Below are 18,714 nucleotides of genomic sequence, written 5' to 3'. Positions count from 1 at the left end.
AATCAAGATTCCTGACTGACTGGATGTAGATGGAGTCTAACAGAAAGATAGGAAGTAAAATTCACTCCCAAGATTTCTGACCTGACAAACTGGAACGATAAAGCTGCAACTGTGATGCAAAGATTTGGGGGAGGGGAGCTTAGGGAGTTAAAGAGGAAAAAAATCAGAATAATATTTGTCTAACATTCATATTGAGAATATAAGTAAATAGCAAATGGACAGTTGAATCAATCAATCTAAGCCCAGGAGGGGGGTGTAGACATTTTGAAGTCATTAAAGAATGGAAGATTATGTAGAAGCATGATATTAGATACAAGGACCAAGACAGTAAGACTGAGCAAAGGCAAATGAGAAGAAATTAGAACGAGAGAAGGAGGCACCACACTGAGTGAAATGGAAGCATGCTGAAAGTCACCCAAAATGCTTCCAAGAGGTGGGAGTAATCGCCGGAGTAAACGAGGCAGCTGGAATGAAAGAATGAACTGGGAACTGGCCACTGCATCAGCATCATGGAGGTTACTGATGACCCTGAACAGAGCAGTTGAATTGGCATAATCTGATCAAAGTCCTTGTCATGGGGTCAAAATCCTAATTGGAATGGATTCAAATGAGAAAGTGGAGGAGAACTGTATACAGTTAATATTTACAATTAGTTTAAATTTTTATTGCCAATGGTATGATAATTGATATTCTTCCCCTCATGATCACAATGGAGAAAGAACAGCATGTCTGTAGGTTGATAGCAAATGTCCAATTGAGTAAAGAACATGCATAATACAGCAAAGAGAAGAATGGCTACGAGATGTCTGTAGTTAGATGGAAGGGAATCTAGGTTATAAGGATAAGATTGGTCTTTAAGAGGAGCAGGGCTGGGATGTCAGTATAAGCAGAGAAAATGTCCAGGGTAGAGGCGCGGATGCAGGTAGGGGAGAAGGGCCTGTAGGAGATTTGGATATTGATACATACATTTACGATACATTGTCTAGACTTTTGCTTCCAACGAAAAGAAAAAAAATGCAGCAAATGAGAAGGGACTTTAAGAACTACCTTTAAGGTCTGTATTTTTCCAGGTCTGTATTTTTCCACAAACATTATCTAATATAGCCAATGATATCCCTTACTCTAACACAGACTTAATACTGATCCCTCTTCTATCAATGGTCAACATTCATAGTACTCTCGTTTCAACCACACTTCCTCTGCCAGCCTCCACATATCTCTGCAGGCTTGAAGAATCTAAAAGGACATTCAGTACTCTAGTGACTGTTGTTGTCATTGTTGAGTGTTGAGTCAGTTTTCAACTCACAAAGCACAGATGTGGCAGAGAACTACCCCGGAGGGTTTTCCTAGCTGTAATCTTTATGACAGCAACTGCCACATCGTTCTCTGCGGAGCCACTCACTTGTAGGTTAGAATCGCCAACCTTTTGGTTAACCATTGAGCCACAAGATTCCTTCTCCTTAAAAGATTAGCAACCCAAAACAAACTCATTGTCACTGAGTTTACTCTGACACTTAGTGACCGCATGAAGGACAGTGTACACTGTCCCTACGGGTTTCCGACACTGTAACTCTTCATGAGAAGAGAAAGTCTCATCTCTCTCTAGCAGAGTGGCTGGTGTTTTTGAGCTGCTGACTTTACGGTTAGCAACGTGTAACCACGATGCCAGAAAGTTTCTTCTCTAAAGATCAGGCCCACAGTATTTAATCATTCAACAGAATTTCTCACTTCACTATTCTGAGATTTTATAGTATCTTCTACATCCAAAGGTCTAGCATCCTAACCAGGAGCTTACTATGGGATAGTATTTGCTGAGATTTCATTTTCCTATAAAGTTATTCTAGAATCAATAATAATTTAATAAAAAAATCTATGGTTCTCAAGGGCAGAGTCACACTAAATAAAGTCATATTTGTCTGGCTGTGATATTGAAGAAACATTAACTACATATGTTCTATCTAACTTAATATACAAAACATTGTAAAATACCATGTATACACACCCTGCTTATAAAAGGTATAGATATGATTAAAATTTTGGTTCCATGGTAATCAGGAAATTATCAGGTGACTCATGGAAAATGTGAGCATTTATGAAATGAAATAGGGATTAGCCATAATCCCAAAACAAAGGCTTTACTAGAACCACAACAAAAAAATTCCTTGGATTTTTTTAAGGAAGTTGCAAGTATATGAATTTAAATATTTTAAGACCTCGACCAAAACAATAGTAATAAAAATGCTAACAACCTTATAAATGATTATATGTATTATTAAACATCTTGCTTTATAATATATTATGAAATTCCTTTTGACTATCAGGAAAGGAGTTTCACAATTTTCTTACTATCTTAAAAAACAGCATGATAGATAATATTAAACATCTTATATGTTTCCTTATGCATTCCTGTTAAATTTATGTTCATGATCTAATCAAAACTTATGGTTTATATTTAGAAGAATGTAGAAAGCAGAATCTGGTGAATTACTTTTTAAGAGCTTTACTAAAAATAAGGTCATACGCTTCATGGGACACTGCTACAGTATGTTTTAATGTTAGAAGTTCAATTCCCTAGTTTTCATGTCCTTCATTTCAACTGCATGTGCTAAACAGAAGCCAACAAAGACGACAGAACACATTTTTAGGCTATACAACTAACTGTACCCACTAAATATATCCTTGATCCTTCTATTCCAGGAGCCAGGGTGACACTGGGGTTAGATGTGGGGTTGGTACCACGAGGTGAATGATTTAAAGCAGTCACTCTGCAGAAAAGACGAGGCTGCCTGCTCCAGAAAGAGCTGGACTGCTGGAAATCCCATCTAGAGGAGTCCTTGTCAGTTGAAATACACTTTATGGTAGAAGGTTTGTGTTGTGTTTGCTTGTTTGTTTTTGCATGGGGGTATTAACCCAAATAGATGATGAGCTGGAAACTCATCTCTAAGTATAGAACGAAGCATCACACTTGTAACCTATTACAAATAGGAACCTATGTTAAACCCACAGAGGGGGGCAGTTCAACGCTGCCCTAGAAGGTCACCGTCACCATGAGTCAGAATCGACTGGATAGCAGTGAGTTCTTCGAATATATCAAAAAGTCTTAAAAGCTGTCAGAAAGTCTAGACACATAGAACATGATCCTTGAGGCATAGGATGAAGAGAGTGCAGCTATAACTTTTTCTGTGTCACTTGCATTTTAAAAATAATCAATTACGTGAGGGGGCACCCAATACTTCAATTTTGAAAAAAATTTCTAGAAATGTTTGTCATTTTTAAGGTCATAAATAATGTATTTCTATTCAAATTAGTGGTACACATTTGGTCTAAGTAATGAGGGGCCCCAGTGACAGAATGGTTTACCAGTTGGATGGCCACCACAAGGGAAGCAGTCTCAGTCTACAGTCACCCTGTGAGAAACAGATACAGCTTTCTCCTCTAACAGAGATGTGCAGACTCAGAAACGAAGAAGGAGAAGAATGTGCGGAAACTGAGTGTGGTAGCAATTGTACAATACCATTTGATGTGATTGATCTCTGGAAAGATATGATATGTTTAACTCCCAATTAAGAGTAAATTTTTAAAAAGAAAAAGAAAGAAAGAAACCCACAGAGGCCATTCTCCTCTGCACGGTAAGGTTGCTGTCCATCAGCACCCACCTGGTCGCAGTGAGTTTGGATTGGGAATGAAACCCACGTGGAACAGGAGAATATTTGTAAAGGCAGGACCATACAAGGCTCATTATATTTCAGGCAGTATGTACAGGTAGTCCACGGCTTACCACCAAGAGCTACACTATATGCATCCTTCCGTTGAATTCCTAGTTCAGTAGAACAATGCATGCAGGTTTGTTTGCTTGTAATGTAAGTATTGACTCTATAACAGTGAGTTCAGATTTTTAGTACAAGAAAGGAGCCCTGGGGCGCAGTGATTATGTGCTGGGTGCTGACTGAAAGACAGCAGTTCAGATGCATCAGCTGCCCCACTGAGAAAGATGTGGAGATGTGCTTAGTCAATACCGCAGGCTCCATCACCTTTGGGCGGTTCTTTTCTACACTACAGTTGCTATGAGTTAAGACTGGCAGTGGGCTTTTGGATTGGGGTACAAAAGGATTGTAAGCCTTTTTAAAAAGCTGCATGAGGTGAATCTGATGAAGAATTTGTTGGAGACTCGATTCTTAGTGAGGGCCTATTAGCATTGAAGGGCAAGTAGGAGTGCTGTGATCTGCAGGGTGACAGTTTGAAACCAACCAGCAGCTTAGTGGGAGAAAGACTGGGCTTTCTAAATGGTTACAGTCTTGAAACCCACAGGAGGGTCTCACTATGAATCAGCATTGACTCAATGGCAGTGAGTTTGATGTTTTTTCAGGGGGTGGGGTGGGGGGTGGTAAGCTGTTGGTAAGTCAAATTTCCCTTCCTGGGACTGCCTATAATGCATTTTCACGTTTGTCCTTTGTAGTACTTAAACCAACAACCTCTAACTATGAGAGGTACAAATATCCCATGATTCAGCTGAGAAAAAACCAGAGGACCCTGACAATAATTTCACCAATCCTATAGCTAATACGTGGCAAAGCTAGAATTCAAACTTGGGTCTGTCTGATCCACGTGTTCTTGAAGACTCTTAGAACCAACCACATCCACAAGAAAAGTATTGAACCAATTGGACAATTCCTCAATAATGCCACTATCTAGGTCTTATTATTGCAGTGAATAATGTCATTGATTTGAGCAGATCTTTAAAGCCCTTTCTAGCTTCAAGTCTATAATTCAACAAATCTCGAGGACAGTGGATTTTAAAAAATAAAAAGACAAAATTTTACAGTATCAAAGCAATAATGGACTCATTTCATGTAAATAAATTAATCTCTGAAATTAAAATAAAATTTCAATAGATACCAGGTGTCTGATATCAATATGAGTCTGTGAAAACAACAAAGACTATTTCAAGACTACATGTCTGCTCAGAAACAAAATCTTGTTTCCATGTCCCCATTATGAATAGTAATTACGGTTCTGTTTTCAGTGGCGAGAATTAAATTTGTAGGAATTTCATGCAGAAAAGGAAATCTATCAATCCACCAAAAAAATCTGATTACCTCCCATTGATGACGGAATGTGGCAGTTTGGTAAACTTACGTAACCTTTAAATATTCTATTCCCAAACTCAAACTAGTAGCTCATCCAGTATAAAGAATTACAAAATAGTATGGGGCTTTGTTAATAACTTGCCATATCACAAACCACTGTCTTTAAATTCCCTCATTCCTAAAAGAGAATTTTTTTAAAGTCCTATCCACATTGTAAAGAATATTTAAAAGCAAGAGAACTATAAAATATCCTTAAGCCATATTTGATAAGCTAAAAGTAACTTTTAGTATTGTGGTTTTAGCTGCTGAAAAATAAGACCACCACTTTCCCTATAACTGTGATAAAGAAAATGTACAGATATATAAATTCTTTAGTATGGCTTCTATTTATTCTCCGTAAACAATAGCTGAATTTTTTTTCAAAATCACATATTTTAAGAGGTGAAATTAGCAAAATGTATTAGCATATGTAACTCTTACTTTGACATACTTCTCAAAGCAACATTCCTCCATCTTTCCTCAAATGGAAGGTTTGGGGTTTGGTATTGTATTTTGCATTTTGCACAGAGAGACATTGCTCTGTATATTCCCAGGTGTCAAAATGTGCATCCACCTTACATATATCTTTGTGCTTTTAGAAAAAAATGTGTTATATTACAGTTCTTACTTACTTTTAATGCAGCAAGCTGAATTATCTTATATTGATAAGTGCAACAGTTAAAAATGTTAAGCATTAAGTCCCCAAAACCTGAGTATACTTTCAAAATTCGGCATTTTCTCTAAAAGGACGATACAAATTACAATTTGATAATAATAGCTTTACTGCCAAGAACTTTGAAGATTTTCTTAATCAATATGGGTACATTTTCTATAAATAAAAATGTTTCAACTTCTAATTGTTTAATATATTAAACCCTTTTTTCCATGCAGAATATTTTCATTCCTTAACAAAACTGCAACATATACAATTACTATATGCATTTGCAAATTTTCTGTCAAACTATATACCATCCTTCTTTTTAAAAATTATAATTGGGCACACAAAACCCAGAAAAGAAGTTACTCAGACAGACCCTAATTTTTGACAATAGCTAAAAACATATTTTACTAGGTAAAAAGGTCTGTCAAGATTATAAGCCCACCAACCGGAGGTGATATTCTAAAAAGTAGCAGCCCTCCCATGCAAAATGACTAATTGTAGTCATACAGTACATTAAACACCCCACTTCAAATACATGCCAACTTCAACTGCTACATATGGCCTATACTTAGCTTATTATCCCTGTTTGTGTTTTCATAGGCAGAGCCAGTCTAGATTTAAAACAAGATGTCAAATACGCCAATGTAGCAAAAAATGTGATAAATCTATGAGAAGAATATACCTTTCCTTATGCAGAGAAGGCATACACTTCAGTAGAACAGGCTTCTGTAAAGAACGCGTTTTATTAAATTGTCAGTGGAGACAATACATATAGGAAAATATGAAATATAGTTACATTTATTATAGTTACATTTTTAAAAGCAGAATTTAAAAGATGTTAAATTTGTATTTAATTATTACTTGGAAACAACTTCTAAATCCGCATTGATTCAAAGTTGTTTTCATGTAATTTTAATTGTGCTGCAAAAATGTATACAATTCTTAACTATATTATTCTTAACTAAATGTATACAATTCTCGCCCCTCTTAAAAATGTATCATGAAGTCATAGTGTGATATAGATATCAATTTTAAGGCAACGAGACTACGTTAGTTTCCTTTTTATGTTGACTTCAAGCCTGAGTTATACAACCAATAATACTGAATTTTGAATAACATTTAAATAAAGATTATACAGTGAATATTTTTATTTCAAAACTCCATCTGGTGCTTAATGTTACTTCAGCTGTTCAATTTTAATGTTTCTCTACACAAGTAGCCAATAATTTCACAAATCAATTTAAAGTTATAGACAGATTTTAAATTTCATTCTCTAAATGAAAAAACAGTGACATATTTTTCATGAAGCCACTTTTTAATCTATCCGATTTGATAAAGTATTGCTCAAAATCTACTCATATTAAATTAATATTCATCAATAATGAAAATTCCTGCTGGGTCCAAATAGGCAACTAAATTTTTCAATGAAATCATTACATAATAAAGGATTCACTAACAGACAATCTACTCAATGTTTGTATTAATTAAAGTAACACATACTATTGGTGCTATCATACACGAATATGGAAGGCGTGTGGGAAGAGGGAATAAAAAAGTTCATGGGCTTTTCCTTCGAACTTGTAAAAGACACTTTGTGTACTAATGCTCTGATGTTTAAACTGCATCAAATTCACACAATGGCCAGAAGAACTAAAAAGGCCTATATAATCAAAGTAATGAAGAAATGAGAAATTATGCCAGACACGAGTGCTATAAATTAGATGGCAATTGGCTAAAAAAATTGATCAAGTCGCAAATTCTAAAATACATACATTTCCAACGCTCGGACATGTATACGAACAGTACATGGGAAAGAGATTTCTCTCTCCCGTGTTTTCCGGCACGCAGCGGCACCTTCTTCAGCGGGATTTGTCCTTCCCTAGATCTGTTTTGTTCCGCAGTCTGCACATAATTAGTGACTAAAATGCAGCTCTCCTCTTTCTTAAAATCTGTTTTATGTATTCCTAACTGCGTCACCTTTCCCTTCACCTTTCCATTTCTACACAAGCTAGTCCTCCGGTTGATTTTACTCACATAGCCACAGCATAAAGTACACTCTACAATCGAATACTCAACTCTGCTGTTTGACAATTAGGGCAATCCTTCCTCCTGAGTACAAGTATCACGATTTACTTCTATAGTTGTATCTATACAGATATATATTTCAACAATGCCATGGTCAGTTATTTTTCAGAAACAATTGGTATACTTTTTTCTTTACAGTAATTCTTACAAAGGAATGTCTCCCAAGATTCTTCATCAGGCTTGTCACTTTGTCACATCCACTTGTTATCCTAATAATGCCACACTTTCGGACTGCTGAATGTAATCACATTTCTTCATGTTTCTCTGTACATGCATTTTCTATTTCTCTGCTTCAAATGGCCTTCTCTTCTTGCCCGTCAAGCTATTTGAAATCCAGTCCACAAAAATGTCAATCCCTTTCTGAAGTATAATTGAAGTCTACCCACTTCTCTAAGATTATACCACCAACAGGGTCCTTTAAACTCACAAACATAATTTTTCCATTATTAAGTTATCAAATTTTATTATAAGCAGCTATTCATATATTTCAAGAAGCCCGAGTGACACACTGGATTACTCATTGGACAGTTAGCTGCAAGGTCAGTAGTTTGAGGGCACCAGCCATCCAAGACAGAAAGACGAAGCGCTCTGCTCCCAGAAAGATTTAAGCTCTGGAAAAATCTTGGAGGAAGCTTTCCTCTGTCCTTTAGGATTGCCATGACTAGGAATCAACGATGGCAATGGGCCTTTTGGGTTCATATACCCTCCTGTATATATGTATGGGGGGGGGGGGTTGAAAAATTTCATGGACAATCATTAATATGATTTTTGCACAAACTTCTTGAAGCCCCTCCTGTATCTCTTTAGTTTCATCTTTCTAAAACAAATATGACCACAGGCATTCTATAACGAGTTCTCACCTGTGAGGGAGAGGACACATCAGTGTCCAATGAACTGTTAAAGTCTGAGAACGCTGAAGGCAGGAAAGGGACAAGGGATGCAGCCAGGTTCAGATAAATGATAATCTACTGTCTGTCATAATCCACTAGTTTAAATTAAATAAGTAAGAAGGTTAATAGGTGAGTGAATAAAGAAATAAAGAATAAAGGATGCATATTAAATATTAGTTGTTCCATTGATACATTGTAACAAAATCCAAAAGTATTTGATACAAGAAAAAATGTTATTAATGCCATGCTTTGCTATCTACATTTTAAATAGCTACTCAGTATTATTAAAAAGACTTTGAAATAGACCAAACGCAAAAACTTTCCTGAAAGTTTTATTTCACAAAAAGACCCACATTACCATGACATACAAGTTCGCCAAACCTTAGGTAAATAAATACTTTATTACCTAGATGAGATACTTAGTAAAACAAGTACAGGCTAACTACAGAGCTGAGTAGTGTACTAGAGGTGGGGAAGAAGACATTAAAATAGATGAATAAAACAGTATCCATATTCTTAGTAATGTTATTTCTTCCAGTAGCAATCTTTGATTTTCAAGTTGCCTCAAGAAAAGTTAGGAACAGACTGTCCAATACTATATATGTAAACATACATAACAACTGCACAATATTTAGTAAACCTTACAATGTTGATATTTTAAAATATTTTATCAATAACTGAAAATTAAGGTCATGTTGGTTAGGTAAGGGCATATTTTAAGCGGTCTTCATCTTTGGGATGCATTTGAAGTATTCTCTGTAATACTGGCCATCAGTTTTCCTCACATAAGTCAGAGTCCCAAGTAGAAAGTCAAATCTCCCTACAGACTTTCATCATATCTGGTCCATAGCTATTCTTACACTGCTACATTATGCTTGTTTTCATCTCTGAGCTCATTCTTTCTCCTGTCCACAAATACAAGTTTTACACAGAAGTACTTAACCTACTGACATACACCTAAAATGTAGTTGTTACACTGAGAGAAATAAACCAATGCCATGAAACAAGGTGCTTAAACATCACTGAATAGAAAATGATTTGCTCTGAAAACTTCCACTCAAACTACAATAAGAAGTTCAAAGTAAAAGTAAATGCAAGTTAAAAATAAACTTATTTTCTTCATTCAAAAAATAGTGAATAAATATGGATTACCTCTACAGACACTGATATTATATGATCACTGCAGGGAAATCTCCAGTCACTCACTCATGTACCCTTATTCAAACTCCCAGTGCCATCTGCACAGAGCACTGGGTTGTATGCTGAACAAGAAGTAATATGCAGGAGAGTTATTTGCCAGCAGCAATGAAATATAATGATATTGCGGAGTAGAAGGGAATGAAGAGGACTGCAATGGTTTACTGTAATTTAAAGAAACGTGTAGAGGAAGAAAAGCAAGTCTTCACCACGATGCTAAAAACTTGGAGAACTATTGGAAAGCAGTCCATAAGCCTAAGCCACAGACAAAAACAAAACAAACCCTAATTCCAATGACCTGACGAGTGCATGAGTTTAGTGAAATCCATAAAAACCGAGTACAGCGACACTCTGAAGTTAACAATTCTTGTAGATCTACATCTTTCTTTATCTTGCTCCTTGCTGATTTTTCAGTCATTGTGAGTTGTCCCTTTTAAGTAATCGCTATGAAAATCTTGCCACCAACTTTGTCATGCTTCGTGAAGTTTTTGAAGCCATCAGATAAAAACATGGAAATGTAATACATATTTGAAAATAAAATATGATTGCAATTCTAGATGTTTTTAAAAATCAATGTCAATTCTGTTGAACTAAACATTTAGCACACACACGCATACACATATATATCCCAAAGGAGGAAGAGTAACATGACTGCAGAAAACACTCACTCTGAAAACATTGCCACGTTTAAGCTCTATATATAATAAGAAAGATCTATATAGGATAAAAATAACCGGACTATGCTCCAGGTATTGCAATCTATCATTCATTTAAATGTGCAGTACTTTCTAAGGTGGACACTCTCTTCCATGCGTCCATGGAACACATACCATGGTACATGTCACTGAAGATAGCTATTGTGCTTTTTACTTTTTTACAAAAAGAAAGAAGAAAGCATTGCTTATGTTAAAATTATCAGAGAGAAAAAATGAAGACTAATTTCCTCAGTCAATTTTTTAAAAATATCTAAAGATTGAATTGGTGCAAATCATGAAGAAAATTCAGTGCCTATTATAATTTTACCATAAATCTAGAAAACATGTTTAAAAGTTACAGGACAGCCACTGTCCTTAGGAAAACACTGCATAAGTCATTCTCTGTTGGTACCCTGGTTTTCCCAACTGTTAAATGAAAGTACTGGCTGACCTCACCCAAGCTCCACTCATCAATAAACTTTCACAATACTATGTCTCCAATTTCTTTGAACGTAAACTCTCTGCTGTCCCTAACTGCTACCACAGCATCTCAGACAGGGATGCCATATAACTATTTAAAATACAACCTAGTATTATCAAAATTGAAAAGCTACAATGCTTCTAAGTTATTTAATAATATAAAACAAATAGAAAATAAAACATACAGCATTCCTTCTCATTCTATGCTAATTAAATGTACTATCCTATTCCATCTACGGCTTCTTCTCCTAAGTTGCTGGATCTTAAAAGAAAGTAACTACCCCTTTCTAATTCTGAGAGCAGCAAATAATGAACAATTTAAAGAAGGCAACGTCTTACTATAAGATCAGAATGTTTTGTTCTGTTTTAATTATTAAGTAAACTGAAAGAGGGCATTTATCATATCTCAGGAGAAATTCAAGGAGTCCTGGCAGGGTTTGAAGGTCTTATGAGTTCATTCTGTGAAAAATGTGTATTGAAATAGAATATGGAGACTTTAATGAGTCACTGTTAACAACAAAAACAAATTTAAACAGAGAAAATGTATTGCCTAAAACATCAAAAGTAGATTTGATTTCACATGGAAAGTAACACACAAGGAAAGTAAAAAGTGAACATGCTAAATCACTACGCTCCAAATAAAATGCATTAAATTTCAAATATTTCAAAAATTTCAAAAAATTTCAGTAAGATAAATGCAGACCTTGAAAAATGAAAAAAAATGATGCTAAATTCAAATAAATTACTAAACAAAATGTGTTTAAAATTCCCCATAACTAATAAACTGACCTAAATGACTTTATTGTTAAAGAAACTCAGGTAACTGGTTTCACTTTTCATCTGGCCCTGTCAAGGAGACAGGGGCAGCTCTGTAGGAAGCAGTAAAGATCAGTGGTGGAGTACATGAGTGTTACGTGCTTTTATGATGGAGATTTGTCACAGAGAAGGATATCCATGTAGCGGTGTATAGCTTAGCACGTACTGAAAAGCTCTAAAAGTTTCTAAGTGGACATGATTTGTTTTCAACTTGGTAGTCATTTAAATGTTTCCCCTTAGTCAATGTTTATTTTATGAATATTTTTTAAAATTATGGGACATATATAAATACTTTTAAAAGCATCTTTTCATGTTAATGAAAATCAACAGCAAGACTTTACGATATCAAAAGTGAAAAGCTTAAGTGATTTTTTTGTTTAAATTTGTGGGAATGGGCTTCTTAGCCTCTTAAGATGATTGGTTTATTATCATTTCCTTTTAGTACTAGAAGGCCAATAAAGGAAAAGCGATATTTAACTTTAAGAGATTTATAAACAAAATCTTCAGAATCAAAAATTTACTGGCAACCCTAATGAATACTCTTTCATGAAAGAATACAGGTTACAAAAAAATATAACAAAGAAGGTCCATGCAAAAGTGATACATAAGATAGATCCGAAAGATAAAAAATTCCTCTTATCGAAGTTAATCGACAAAACAAACGACAAATTGTCTCACAAAAACTCCGGGTGCTTTTGTAAAATTTCAAAATATTTAAAAATGATCTTGCTAGATTTACATTAAGGATAGTTTTGCCTTAGGAACTGTTTCCCCTGTGATCATGAAGGGTTGCTCTGAGGGAGAATCAACTCGAAGGCAGTGAGTTTGGTCTGGGTTTGGTGATGAGACACCTGAGCGAAATGAGAGTACTAATGGCACACACAAGGCACTTCCATGTCTGCTAGGGAAGCACACTGTGTGTCAGAACTTCAGAAATTAAAAACACTAGAAGTAAATGGCAGGCTAATCTTAATTTTTAACTGATTAAATTTTAATTTGATTGCAATAAAATATGAGGAAATCTGTAACAACAGCACACCTATATTGACTTGAAACATCTTAAAACATTTCTTATGTCCTACATAGACACACAGATGGTTGAAACAGCTACAAACATTTAGTAAAGTTTGCTTGCCAAAGTGCCCAACATGCGAAAAAAACACACCTTAAGTTTACATGGACTATTTCTCCTACGAAAAGAAACACAATGCGTACACATTAAGATAATGAAGGGGGCAGGCTACAATGCATGTTCACTTATTTCAATTCACTTATGCTTTGAAAAAGTACTTCAGGGACAGGGAAATTGGAATACTTTTAATAAAAGATAATTTGGAACATCTTTATCCCTAAAGCCCCCATCCTCTCTTACATGTGGATTTTATCAGATTCAAAGGCAAGATCATTTCAGTTGCAAGTACTTCCAGCTAAACACATGGACTTGTTGATGCCACATCTTTTGAAAGTAGGTGAAGAGAATGGAAACGTCGCCAACCCAAGTTATCAGAAAGAGCTGAAAAGCACTGCTGCCCTTCTTGCGTGCTGTGGTTTATGCCACGGCCCTCCAGTCCCCGAGGGGGCGATGAATTAAGCTCCATGGCAGCTGCAGGGCCATGGGAGACACACACTGCTGCGGTGCCCACCAGTCCTGTCCAATTACCTGTAGCATTCCAACACTGGGCAAATGTCAACCAACCTCTTCTCTCTGGTCACTCGGTCTCCTGATCAATGTTAGTACAAACTAACCTCTTTTTGGAAAAGACCGCAAAGCAGAATGCACCTGCTGCAGGCTGCAATGATAAGTCCCAGAGAGATGTTTGTCAGTCAGACCTCTGCAGATGTTGTTTAACCTTATGCTAGAGCTGTATCCAGAGATGGAAATGAGATGGCAGCCAAGAATATATCCCATCCTCACCCCCAACTTGATTTCACAAAGCTACACTGGCTGATAAAAGTTGCACTTCAATACTTAGTCCTACTAACCAGGTTAAGTTTCTGGTAAAGACAGCTTTGTTATCAGGGGCTGAATTTTAGTTAGGTTACATAGTAAGTGTTCAATAAGTAAATATGTGTTGTTCACATGGTTTATTTGTTTTGAAACATTAATTCTCTCAAACCAGTTTAAAAATCAACCTATAAACTCCACGAATGTTTGGTTTGTGTTTTCCTTCATGGATGGTTTGTTGGTTGGGTTTTACATGATATACATACTCCTCAGAGTCCCCAGGGCAGATACTGTTTTTCATCTTGATCTATGATATGAGACAACTTCAATATGTAAATATTGAATTATTTCACCAATTGTGTTTATTATTTTTAAATTATTTCTGTAATCTTCGGGAGTAATATTTGTGTGACAGCTGTGTAAGGAGCAGTCCTTGTGATGTCACAAATTGTAAATAAGCACTTTTCCCCAAAGTCTAGAGGAGTTAAATGGAAAATTTTAGAATGTCATTAGCCCATAAGACTGAATTATGCTCAATAACATACTATACCAATTCTAGAAGATATAAAAAAACCAGAAGAACAAAATAAAACGAACACCCAAGAGTTTTAACACTTATTCACTCATATTAAAAATCTCATGACTTAGGTATACGTGTGTATATTATTATATTTTTCAAAAACAGCAATGTGAGCATAGCCGTGCTATGTCAAAACATCCCTTCACGTGTTATGACTGCCTATTGCTTAAATGTTTTAAATATGCAGTGTTAAAATAAATCATTCCTTTCAAAATGGAAATCTTCAGTAATGTTTCAGTGAAAGAGTATGGTTCCTCTTTTCACGGTATAGAGTCGACATATAAAATACGCCAAGATAGGCAGTAGCGTGTCAGTAAGTTTTACAATTTTAGGACTTGAGGAAAATATTCAAAACATGTCAATAGTCTGATCATACTAAAATCAAATGTATACCACAACGGAATCGCTAGATCTCCTATTAAGTGCTCTCAATAATGTTGGCAATTACATTATTGTATTTTCTACCATTAAAATGAAAATTCAATTTCATACTGTTTTCTTTTAAGTGCGTGTCAAATTTTTGAGATTCTTCGCATTTACACTAAAAGAAAAAGTACATACGGAAACTTTGAAGAGGTATAACAGAAGTATACCCAATCTACTGTAACAGAGAAAATAAACAATGGCAACAACAATGTCATTTGTCTTAAATCCCATTAACTCTTTAGATGTTCATAAAATGATTGCTTTTATACAATCTCTATCCTAAAGGTAATATTAGGCTCTTTATTTTCCCTTCAAAACATAAAAGCAACCTGGAGAAGCTTCTGTACTAAAGAAAATTGCACATGTATTATGCTTTTTCATGATTAAAAAAGTATATATATATATATATATATAGTTTATGACTTTTAAATAACAGACCAATGAATATACAATGAATCTAGAATTATAGTTCCAAATGTTAACTAAGAATCAAAAAAGAAATAATTTATATCATAATGTGATTAATTTCATAATCACAAGCATGTAAACAGTATAAAATAAAATGCACACAAATAAAGTCCATGCTTATAGCAAATGATTCCCATTTGACTGATGTAAATGAATATCTTAAGTATCGTAGAATGATGTAAACGCAAGAATACTATGAAGTGTTTTAAGATGTAAGATACATGAAAATATTCATTATATATCCTTAAATATTCCCAACTAAAATGTATTCAGAAGTATTCCTAATAATCTACCTGAATCATCTACTAAATAGTTTCAAAATATAGAATCAATCTATATATTACAGAGATGTAGGTGCCAAGCAGAATAAAATAACACTATAGCTATTTTGAAAACACACATATTAGTATATTTCCCGAAATGAGGAATCCGTTTGTTAACTACAAGGTAAAAAAATGCATGTCACCTAATTATAAAAGAGATATATAAGGAAATCAAATTAAAGTGCATTAACCATGTAACAACAGTGATATAGTCCTAAGCCAGTGATAAATTGGCATTATTTAAAGCTTTGATAAACAAAACAGGTTAATGAATGATAAAAGTATAGCGAAAAATAAATCTACTTGCATTTCTTTTTATAACCATTACAATAATTCTAAAATGCACTTTACAATTCCTCATCATGTAATTTCACCAACTTTATTTATTATAGCATATTGAATACACAAAGTAACACCACTGGATAAATCTAACTTCATATCAATAAATATGGAATAAATGTTTCCTTCATTTCAACCGTAAGCATTAAAAATATTATTCAGAAAAGCAAGTCTGCTTAAGGTTTTTTAAAGATATATGTAACAGGAGTAGGAAAAGGAGCAAGAAGCGAAAACAGTATCATAAATTTGAAAAGAGTATAGTGACTATAATGAAATCATGAATTTATCATTTGAATGGCAATTTATTAAAATGTCCCAAACGTATGTCTATATTCTGTCCTATATATTCTGAAGAAAGTTTTTCACAAGTGCACTAGATTTTCATTAAGCCTAATGGACACAATTACATTCTAAAGATGTTGACCTGTTTTCAAACAATACTTAAAATCGTAACCTCAGATCTATTCTATTTCAAAGCTTAGGTATAATTTGAGAAAATCTACTACGGTACACAATTAAAGTACAACTTTTCTCCCAAAAATCTCTTACTAAATGGAAACAGAAAAATGCTTCGTGGAATAAAAACCAAGCATATACATACTAACAGAATATAGTCAACATACGTGCATTTGTTTCATTTCATGCATGTGTGTGTGCGTGTGTATGAAACAAACAAAAATGGGTTTCCAGATTAAAGATAGCCCTACCATCTCGGCAATGTTAGTTACAGCTTTTAGTTTTAGCTTGTCAGAGACATATAAGGTGAGTATCATCTATACATAACGTAAGAGAAGTTGAAAAGAGCTGAGAGGTCGTTAAGCTGAACAACATCAAAACCTCAGATAATTCCACCAGCTTGTGGGCAAAATAAACAGAAACACGATTAAGTCTATCAGAAGATCAGAGATGTATCTGCCCAAATAGGTAGCAACCTCGTGGCAATCGCCTTTCAATACAAACTGTTCAGAATTCTTAAAGCTTCTTATGAACTACAAGGCTTATTTTATCCGCAAAATTGATTTCATAGTGTGTGATTGGTCTCCACCTGTTAGAGGCAGAGTGTAAGCCTTCCTTTATCCTGACATTTCACTCTCACTTAATCGGGTTACGTCACTAGACACACCAAATTTTATTCAACTCATTCCAGCTATCCATTTTTTCCAACACATACTTGCACTTTATATGAATAAACATGCGTCAGGACTACAACTAAAATAAGCAATTTCAATGTAATAAGAAAAAAATGCTCCACTAAGTGGGACTAAAGACAAAAGAACTAATTTTCCGTGCACCCTTTCCAACCCACTGAAAATAAGCGATCTTCAGATGAAAAGGCATTTAATTTACTATTTGGAATATCCTTGATAAACATCAATTTTCTATAACATCCTTGCACATCTGATACCACCTCATGTATAATGCAAAAAAAAAGCGCTATTTCATTTTCATCTATTGACAGTGAATTTAATTTACTAGTGAAGTTCTTTTTCCTAGAACTATCATGTTATTAATTCTGCAATCAAGCTCTCTTGAGTTCTTTTATTTGTACTAAGGGTTTTCACAATTCCACTTTGATTTTTTTTTCATCATAACATACCTTTCAAACATTTGAATGTGAATATGTTAGCAAACTTTCTTAATGCATACAGAAAGTTTCGGAGACAAGGGCCATCTGCAAAACTACATTACAGAAAACAAACTTTAGTGGAACATCATATTTGACAGATTATGTTGTAGCATAATAAAGTTAATGTTCACAAAAGGCAGCATTTAATTTATACAACCAAATGATAAGTTTCAACAATTCTAAGACCTTCTTAGCCAGCATAATGGTACATTTCTACCACCAAGCGTCTGACTAGGAAAGAGAAAGCCTCCACGTGTTCTGCTCAGAGATTCATGCCAGATGTCTTTGCTGTATTAAATATCTCTCTCGGAACTAGATCACAGAAATCAAATCAGCTTTTCTTTTTCACAATAAATAAGCACCCCAGTCCCCTCACCACCGAATTAATTTTTCCATGGCCATAAAGACAAAATTACCTCCAAAATTGGCAAACTGCTGGTTCTAAGTAAAAGCAATTGAGTCATTATGTTTTATCTAAGAGATGCTCTGTCCAATTATGGATGTTTTCTCATTACACTTAAAATCCATAGATCATACAGCAAAATCGTTCAAAGAAAACAACACTGAGAGGTGGACTTGCAGAGCTGTATAACGCTTTATGTAAAAAAGCACACTGGAAGAAAAGTAGCAACAACAAAAAAATAACCACCTAGGAAACTTGTCACAATCCAGTAGGCTACTATACTAAACCGCTAGCATACTTTAATCAAATACAGCTCTAAAAGAAACACAAATTTTGCAGCAGTATTTTACTCTTCACATAATAATACACTCTTGCCCCTTGTCCTTGTCACAATTACATTAAAAATGCAGTATTTAAATTGTGAAGAGACCACACTTGTCCTCTTCACTCCAGGGCCAACAAAAAAGCAATGAAGCAGAAAGACATTCATAATGGGTTTAGAAGTAAATGGTCCATTCTTTAAGAAGTCTCCCCCCACCCCACCCCTTTTCTGAATTCACTCTGGACTAATGGTCCTCACAATGATGTCTGAAAACTTCAGAGGAGTCCCTATTTCCTAATGACAGCTGTCCAGCTCACTAGCTTTAAGGTGT

General features: G+C 34.9%; 1 protein-coding gene across 2 annotated transcripts in view; it reads right to left on the bottom strand.

The window, feature by feature from the left end:
* Positions 1-18,714, bottom strand: part of NOVA1 (NOVA alternative splicing regulator 1) — a 157,564-nt gene that overhangs the window by 138,363 nt on the left and 487 nt on the right. The gene's annotated exons all lie outside the window — the stretch shown is intronic.

The sequence above is a fragment of the Echinops telfairi genome, unplaced genomic scaffold (assembly GCF_000313985.2).
Source record: "Echinops telfairi isolate 266 unplaced genomic scaffold, ASM31398v2 ScPeMD7_18;HRSCAF=68, whole genome shotgun sequence".
Lineage (NCBI taxonomy): Eukaryota > Metazoa > Chordata > Mammalia > Afrosoricida > Tenrecidae > Echinops > Echinops telfairi.
Note: the sequence above shows the minus strand (reverse complement) of the source record. Positions and strands in the feature narration are given on the sequence as shown.